Genomic DNA, 10,338 nt, shown 5'->3' with positions numbered 1-10,338 from the left:
GAAGGGGTTGACCGCAGCCAACCGATGAACCACAGCTCATCAAACCGTTGGCGAGCCCAACGGTGGATCGCAGCCCAAAAAGTGTGCCACTGACCGCAACTAGGATTATGAACCGCAGCTCATGTAAAACCGTTGGCGAGCCCAACGGTGGACCGCAGCCAAGAGTGTGTCACTGACCGCAGCCAGGATTATGAACCGCAGCCAATATTGGGGAGTCATGCACACATAACACATAGCAAGCACATGCAACCCACACTAACACATTGGGAAAGGGGAGAAAACGTATAATGAAACATATGCGTGGTTATCCACATACTATGAATAGTCCTAAGGGGTTCATACTTCTTTCACCTAGGCCAATGGGGTACCAATTCAACTAGCATGCAATATATAAGACTCTTTTACCTTACGAACGGTACCCGAAACGTTAAACTATATTTAGGCATGATAAACGGAGTCCATTGGGACACCACGAGGGTCGAGGAAACATCAAACGGGGAACCCAACATCCTGAGGTGGGGACAAACCAGCGGGTGGCCGACGGGTGGAGGTCTACCCGCCGGCGGCGAGAAACCGGGCAGCGGGTGCCTGGCGGGCAATCGCCTGCCCGCTGTCGGCGACGCCAAATTTGGCAACGGGTAGGTGGCGGGTTCCCCTACCCCACCTACCCCCCACTGACTCTTTTTCAATAATAGGGTCCCGGGATCTTTTGTGTAACCCGAAACCATGTTTAGACACTTTTAAACATAAACGACGGCACCACGTAGTCAAACAATGGATCAAAACCAAGAATCATATTGAATACATCCTAACATGACTTCTAAACATAAGTAACACCCGAACATGCGAAATCCCTCCCAATTATATCAAGAATATTACAATACAAAATTCCCAATTTAGCCTAAGTCTCTAATCATATTTAAATCATCAAAATCATAGTTTCATCTTTAAAATCAAGAACATCAAGATTTATCAAGAACATCACATAATTATCAAGATCCTCTTATAATCCTCAAGATTATCAAGATCAACACATAAGATCATTTCATCAATCATCAAGATCATATCATAATTATTATAGAATATTTATCAAGACACAAGCATATAGAAGGAGTCAAAGAAGAAGATTATAGCAAGGAAAATATGTTTTGTTGAGACATGGGTTACCTCTTAGCCTTAATTAGATTCCTTGGCTATAAATGTTCTTTCTCTAAGATCTCCTCTTCTTAATTTCTCCTGTAACATCCCGAAATTTGAAACTTTTTAAACTTATATAATAAAGGTAAATCCTCATTAAATCCTGAAATCAAACATAAGAGTATGGGGTGCTATGCCACACCTGAGCTAGAGAACTCAGGTGCACAGGCTAACTAACTGAAATCCTCAAAGTAATGTCAATACATAAGCATGGCACGTAGGCCGAAGGGGAACTAACTAATCTACGCTTCGGATCTCTAGCGCGCTCTGGGGTCTACTCATCTGTGCCTGAAAGCCAAATATATCTGTTCAACGAGAGATGCTGGTAACCCACTCCAACGCGTTGAAATACAATATAGGTATATATATAGATATAGATATAGGAAAATCATTTTGAAGCAGGAAGATATATACTTAGGAGACTCTAGGTTTAAAACCAGGAATAGACTCAGCAACTAGGGACGAGCACATTAATCTATGATAAACAGTTAAGTAGAGTTAACATCATAAGGAATACGCATCTAAGGTCACAGATCACTTTTCAATTCAAACACATCATCATCCAAACATCATTCATATCACATAATCATTGATGGCGCCACAGGACCAATCACATGCCCCGAACATGAGGGTTAATGCATATAGCATTAACACGGCCCCGCAGCACCCTACCTCATACCGCGGCATGAAGGGAGTTGATCGCAACCAACCCTTTTAAGGACCGCTGACGAACTCAATGTCGGACCACAATCCTACACACCACTGACGCGCACAGTCGGTGGACTGTGATCCCCTTTACAAGGGGGGACATACGACCCTACACACCGTTGATAGGCACAGTCGGTGGACCGTAGCAGATCAAGCCTTACACACCGCTGAGGGACTCAGTCGGTGGGCGAAGATCCTCGGAGACTACGACCCTACACACCGCTGGCCCATCACTCGGTGGATCGTTGCCAGCCGTAGCCCTACACACCGCCTAATTACTCAGGTCGGTGGACTACAGCCTTCCTAGGCTTATTGGCCCTACACACCGTCTGGCGCGTCCAGGTCGGTGGGTCATAGCACCGAGGCCCATGTGGACCGCAGCCCAAGAAGTGAATCACTGACCGCAGCCAGGAGGATGAATCAATTCGGCCTTCAGCCAACTTCTGAACCTTAGCTCAGGAACAGTCAATTCGGCCTTCAGCCAACTTCCGAACCGCAGCTCGGGAACACCCAATTGGATCGCAACCAAATTGGGGGATCATGCATCACATAACACATAGTAGCACGTAGTAGCACATTGGGAGGGGAAGACATATAAATAAACTTACGTGTGATCATTCACATACTAAGAATAGTCCTAAGGGGTTCATACCACTTCCACCTAGGTCAACGGGTTACCGATTCAACTAGCATGCAATTACTAAGACTCTTTTATCATACGAATGGTACCCGAAATATCAAACTAGACTCAAGCACGACAAACGGGGTCCGTTGGGACACCTTGGGGAGTAGGGAACATCAAACGGGGAAGCCGAAGACCCGAGGTGGGTACGGACCAGCGGGTAGCCGATGGGTGGGGGTCACCCGCCGGAGATCACTGTTCGGGCAGCGGGTTGCCGGCGGGCAGGCGGCTGCCCGCTGCCTGGCGGTGATCTTCGGGCAGCGGGTATGTGGTGGGTTCCCCTACCCCACCTACCCCCGCTGACTCTTTTATCACAAATTCATCCTGGGATCCGTTTTGAAACCCGAAACCATGCTTAGATACTTTTAAACGCAATTAACGACACCACATAGGCAATTAATGGATCAAAAAGCAAGAATCACGTAGAACTCATCCTATTACGACTTCTAAACATAAACAACACCCGAACATGCGAATTGCCACCCAAATATATATCAAGAACATCACAACACAAATTCCCAATCCAACCTAGGGCTCTAATCCCAAACCATCAAAAATCATATTTTATCAAGAAATATCAAGATTCGTCAAGAATCATCACATCAATATCAAGAACCTCTTTTCAACATCAAGATCATCAAGATTATCAAGAATACACATAAATTATCTTATCAATCATCAAGAACATATAACAAATAGCATAGAGGAAATTCATCAAGACACAAGCATATAGAAGGAGGCCAAGGAAGGAGATTATAGCGAAGAAAATAGGTTTTGTTGAGACATGGGTTACCTCTTAGCCTTAATTAATTTCCTTGGCTATGAAGGGTCTTTCTTTAAGATTTCTTCTTTCTTGATTTCTCCTAAGGGAATTCTTGGAACTTCTTGTGTGGTGAGAGATTATTGTGGTGTGAGTTCTAGGTGCCTCCTATGACCATATATACATACATATATATATATATATATATATATATATATATATATATATATATATATATCTCAGAGTCCTAATTGGGGTCTAAATGGTATGGGTTTGTTACTTCTATTTCCTATAGGACTAGGGGATTGGTTTTAGGGATAGGGGTTTATGGCTTATGGTGGACCCTTCCTAATTAGTTAATGAAATTTAATTCTTTCTTTTTGGGTAAATGATTAAATAGTTAGGGATCGTAACACGGGGTGTTACATCTCCTACGGGGAATCCTTGTGATTTCTTGTGTGGTGATATCTATTGTAGTGTGAATTCTAGGTGCCTCCTATGCCCCTATTTATATATCTAAGAGTCCTAATTAGGGTCTGAATGGTATGAGTTTGCTAGTTCTATTTCTTATAGGACTAGGGGATTGGTTTAGGGACAAGGGTCCATGGTCTATGGTGGACTCTTCCTAATTAATCAATGGAATTTAATTCTCTTTTTTAGGGTAAGTAATTAAATAATTAATTGGTTTAGAGGTCGTAACATGGGGTGTTACAGCGTTGCTCAATGTTTGGGCGACCTGAGTCAACTGTTGTAGGTTCTGAGTTAACGAATATTGGGTAGAAGGCTCGGGGGTCCTTGACTGGTTCCTTGTTGGCGACATTCCAGTGTCTACATGATTAGCACCGATTGTAATGGTAAGTTAGTGATTCGCATCCTTACCTTTATGATATACTTTATGGGAAACCTTCAAGCTAAGCACAAAATAGATTAAGGAAGAGTTAAGCAGATAACGGTAGATAAACTCACAGTCTCGCCGCATGCCCTAGGCTTCCTAGATCCTATGTACTTTAAGTATCATGAGTCCGAACTTAATGTCCTAGAGTCTTGTCTTAAGGGTCTTTTCCTAGGGTCGAACTTAGGCTCTGATACCAACTGTAACACTCCTAAATTATTAAAACTTTTAATGCATGTGAAATAAAACCAAATCCAACATTACCAAACAGAGCATAACTAAACATAAGAGTCGGGGTGTTATGCCACATCTAAGCTAGAGAACTTAGATGCAAATGCTAACTAGCTAATCAAGATGTAAATTCATGAATCCATAAATGAGTACAAATCAAGGCACGCGGGCCGTCTAACTAGAATCTACGACTATCTAGGCTAAGTCCGAGGGATCCAACTAGCGCGCTCTGAGCTACTGATCTGAACCTGAAAAACATGTGGTGTAACAACCGTCAGCAAATAATGCTGGTAACCCACTCCCACGCGTTAAGTGCAATATATGTAGATATAAGAAAAATCATTTTGAAACTGGAATACATATATAACCGAAGCAACTCTAGTTTAAATCCAAGATCAAGACTCAAGACACGATAACAGATTCAACAACCATTAGCAATATTAATAATAGAACCACACAACAGTTAATCAATCAATATCAACAAACAATTATCCATCTCCCACCCTTATACCAAGTTCCAACCTTTACTCCTCTCCATCCTTATATCAGTTCCAACCTGTACCTCCAGGCCACCCTTATAACGCCTCTCTTATCCGTCCGGGCAACTACATGCCCCAACCGACAAACCACCAACAACGTCCACCAACATATCATGATAGCGCCGCAGTGCCATTTGCATGATCCGTACCTCTAGTACCAATACCAATGAGTCATCGCATATAGCCCCGACATGGCACCGCAACACTTATAACCTGACCCAAGCCTAAAGCCAGCACAGTCGAACGTGGGTTTGTGCCTTCAACACAGTAACCGCTAGGCCTGTACCTTTAGTACAATGACCGGGCACTCGTTGTGCTAACTGCCAACAATTCATTTCCGCCGATTACAATCTCAACCATCATCGCGTAATGATCGCAACACACACCATCAACCAATTAATCAACACATAAACATCACACCATCAACCAATCAATCAACACATAAGCATCAACAACAACCAAGATACAATAATACACGATGCACACTACACATAAATCCCTAGAACAGTACTCAAAACATCATACGAGACACATAAACATCGAACGGGGTACAACGGGGCATACGGGACACGGGGAAACGACAAACGGGGGAAAACGACACGCCGTGCCACCACGTTCCAGCGGGTGGGTGACGGGTGGAGGACCACCCGTCGGTCACCCGCCGGTGGGCAGTCCACTTTCCAGCGAGTGCCCAACGGGCAGTCGTCTGCCCGTTGGCTGCCCGCTGGAACTAGACAACCCAAGGCAGCGGGTAAGTGGTGGGGACTCGTCCTCCCACCTACCCCCCACTCGTACAAAGGTAGAATTTAGGCTCGGGGTTCGTTCGTGGAACCCAAAACCATGTCCAAACACATTCTGACACACAACAACGATATCACGGATTCAAACAACGAAGACTAGACCAAGAATCATTACCATTACATTCTAGCACGATTCCTAAACATGCCAAGACTCGTCATCAATCACATAACGGTTCAAGAGCATCCGGAACCTCAAGAACATCAAGAAACCTATATGCAAATCCCTAGAGACAAGTCCTAGACTAAAATCAACACCCGAGCATGCATAAACCCACCCAAGAATACCAAGAACATCACAATACGAGATTCACGATATAAACCCTAAGAACAAGCTCTAAACATAATTAAATACGAGATCACATAAGTAATAAATCACAACATCAAGATTATCAAGTAAACACAACATAAACAATCAATTACAAATATCAAGATTATCCAGATTATCGAATAAACATAGCATAAACCCTAAGCAAGGCTCTATAAAGACTCAATCACCGAATCACACATACAATTACCAAAAGAGCCAATAATCAAGATATAGCAAGGAAAATAGGTTTTGTAAGACATGGATTACCTCTTAGCCCTAACCAATATCCTTGGCTACTAAGGTTCTTCTCTAAGGTCCTTCTTCCAATTGATCTTTCTAGACTTGGTGGTGGCGAATTCCCTTGCTAGGTTTCCTGGGGAAAGTCTCGCGTGATAGAATTAGGCGTGGTAGCGTTCTAAACGCTTTCTAGTCCCCTATATATAGATTCAGGAGTCCCAACTATAGTCTGAATAGTAAAGACCCGCTTTCCCTATTCTCAATGGATTAAAGGCTTGATTAAGAATAAGGGTCCATGATCCATTGTGGGCTACACTACTTAATTAATGGGGTTCCAGTCCAATTAAATCCTTCTTAACTATACATTAACAAGATTGATTTCGTAATTAGTCCGGATTCGGATGTCGTAACACGGTGTGCTACAATGATTCTTTCAATTCGTTGTTGGCATTATCTTCATTACTAAACTTCATCAATTTCATCGGTCACCACACTGTCGCACCACTCACCCAAACCTAAAGCTCCAATGTCGACTAAGGTAGCGAGAAAGAGAAACGGCTAGGAGAGGAAATATGAGAGAGAATTGCTAATGGTAGAAGACTAAAACCTAATGGAATTATTATTTTGGAGAAGGAACAAAAGGCTATATATTATTATATTATTATATCAGGATTGGTATTTAATTAGGAAGGCTGTATATATAACTGTGTATAAAGAATATAATAGGAATACAATTAGTAATATACTATTAATAAAATAATTATTAGAGAAAATAAAGGTTATTAAAGTGCAGTAATTAAAGTAATTGATCTTAATAAATCAGAGTAGTGTGTAGTATTTAGGCAAATTAGAGTACAATAATATATTTAGCATAATATAATACAAAGTAAATTTATATTAGTCTAGAAATAATATAAGTAGAGTACTCTTAAAAGATTTTGGGTCTCATAAATAAATAATATATAATTAGGGATCATATAGTAAAAATATTCGGGGTATCACACATGTATTCAAGTCCCTATTATTGTTGTGGTGAGTTTTGATGTGGTTGGACTTGAAATTGTGTATTCTTGGTAAATTCCCGAAGTGGAAAAATTCGCCACAATAGAGGTACCAGCGGGTACTCGGCGGGTGGTCGAACACCCGCCTATGTACCCGCTGGAACAGGGGACAGAACCGGCGGGGAACGGCGCGTGGTCGTCCGCCCGCTGGAATGTGTTGTGCACCCGACCGGGGGGGGGGGTGGTCGTCCACCCGCTGGTACGTGGCGTGCGGTGAGTTGTTGGCCTCCGTTTGGTCGATCCCCGTGTACGTGAATGTCTTCTTTGATATCCCGTAAGTCTAGAACGATGTCCTAAGTATCGTAATAGGATTTGCGAGTCTCGAATCATGTATGTGGTCCAACCTTTCAATTCGTTGGAATAAAGTAAAGTCTATAATGTTCCTTATGAGTTTTATGATTATCTTGATGTCACTTGTCGTCGTGAGCTTGTACGTATGTGTACTTTTTCTTGATTATCCTTTGAATAGGCTATTGTTGAGCCTTAAATGTTATGTTGATATCTATGTATGATGAATGAAATGAGGTTGGCGGTAACGAATTGCGTGCTCAAAATGATTGGCGGTAAATTATGATTATGATTATGTTTATGAAATGTTGGCAGAAAAGCAGGGACGGCATGGCTCCGGAGGGATAAGGTTGGACTGGTGTATAGGGTGGTCTCGGAGGTAAATGTTAGAACTGTTATAAGGATGGCGTGGTGTAAGGTTGGAATGTAGAATAAGGTAGGAACTTGGAACGTTTAATTTGGTTATGGTTTTCTATTCTTGTGTCTTATCGTTGTCTTATCGTGTTAATCCTATTGGTATGTCATGAGTCTGATTGGGTTCATGAGTGTATCCTCAAATGAGTCAATGTCCTGATTTTAAAGTTAGAGTTGTTAAGATTATATCAATGTATTCCCAAGTCTCAAATGATTTTCATATATATATATATATATATATATATATATATATATATATATATATATATATATATATATATATATATATAGGAAAGGGATCAGGTGTATTTGTGGCTTCCCGTGCAGTTATGCGGTTGATTAATGTGCGTGAGTTTTATACTTAATGTGCGTGAGTCTTGTGCTTAATGTGCCTGAGATTTATACTTAATGTGCCTGAGTGTGTAATGTTAATGTGCGTGAGCTTTGTACTTAATGTGCCTGAGTATTGCATATCAAATGAGCCAAAGAAGAAGATTATAGCAAGGAAAATAGGTTTTGTTGAGACATGGGTTACCACTTAGCCTTAATTAGAATCCTTGGCTACCAAGGTTCTTTCTCAAAGATCTCTTCTTCGTGATTTCTCCTACGTTTGGTGATAGGGGAATTCTTGGGAATTCTGGTGTGGTGGAATCTATTGTGGTGTGAATTCTAGGTGCCTCCTATGTCCTTATATATATAGATATATATATATATATATACATATATATATATATAGATATATATATATATACATGTATATATATATATATAGATATATATATATATATATATATGTATATATATATAGATATATATATATATATATATATGTATATATATATATATATGTATATATATATATATACATATATATATGTATATATATACATATATATATATATATATGTATATATATATGTATATGTATATATATATGTATATATATATATATATGTATATATATATATATATATATATATATATATATATATATATATATCTAAGATATATATATATATCTAAGATTCCTAACTGGGGCCTGAATGGTAGGGAATTACTTATTCTATTCCTTATAGGACTAAGAGTTTGATTTAGGGATAAGGGTCCATGGTCCATGGTGGGATCTTTCTTAATTAATTAAGGGAATTCAGTTCTCTTTTAAGGGTAAGCAATTAAATAATTAGTTTGGGTTAGAGGCCGTAACACAGGGTGTTACACAATTGGCTATAATGACCATATGATGGGTTGAGAACCATCAGGTTTTAACCCGGCCGGTTGTAATCGGTTGGCTATACAGGCAGTTAGATGGGTTGAGAACTATCGGCTGTTATATATATATATATATATATATATATATATATATGTATATATATATATATATATATATATATATATATATATATATATATATATATATATATATATATATATATATATAGGGCTGCGGTCCATAATCTGGTTGTGATCAGATATACATAATAATCGGGTTGCGGTCCACCGTTTAATTGCGATCAAACATTATAAATGAGCTACGGTTCATGGATTGGTTGCGATCAATCTCCTTGTGATGTGGTACAAGCAAGGTGCTTCGGGGCCATGTCAGAGCTATATGCGCTGACCCTCATGTATGGGCATGCGATTGGTCCTGCGGCACCACCATATGTGCATACGTGTCTTATTGTTGATTGTGACTGAAATAGTAATTGAGTATTGATATGATTGATATGGAATAGTCTTGTGACCTTAGGATGCATGTTAGAATCGTTATGTGTGTGATTAATTATATTGAATGTGCCTACCCTTGCTTGATTGAGTCTATCCTCGGTTTTAAATTAGAGTTGCATAAGTATATATATATTCCGGCTTCAAAATGATTTTCCTTATATATATCTACCTATATTATACTTAACGCGTTGGAGTGGGTTACCAGTATTATTCGCTGAACAGATATCACTACAAGAAAAATAGTTTTTAACGACAAAAAATTAGTGACGGGTATAAAAACCCCTCACTAAATGTAGTATTTGCATAGTTTTTGTGAGGGTAAAAAACTACTCTAGCTAAAGGTTTATAATTTAGTGACCAAATTTTAATTCTATACTTATTTTAAAAATATACTCTCATTATTGGTATGAAAGATACTATTACTCTCACTATTGATGTTGAAAATTATTTTAATAAAATCAAATTCCCACCAAAATTTTGATATTGGGCGCCTTTCT

This window comes from Ipomoea nil, unplaced genomic scaffold (assembly GCF_001879475.1).
Source record: "Ipomoea nil cultivar Tokyo-kokei standard unplaced genomic scaffold, Asagao_1.1 scaffold1770, whole genome shotgun sequence".
NCBI classification, from domain to species: Eukaryota; Viridiplantae; Streptophyta; class Magnoliopsida; order Solanales; family Convolvulaceae; genus Ipomoea; species Ipomoea nil.
Note: the sequence above shows the minus strand (reverse complement) of the source record.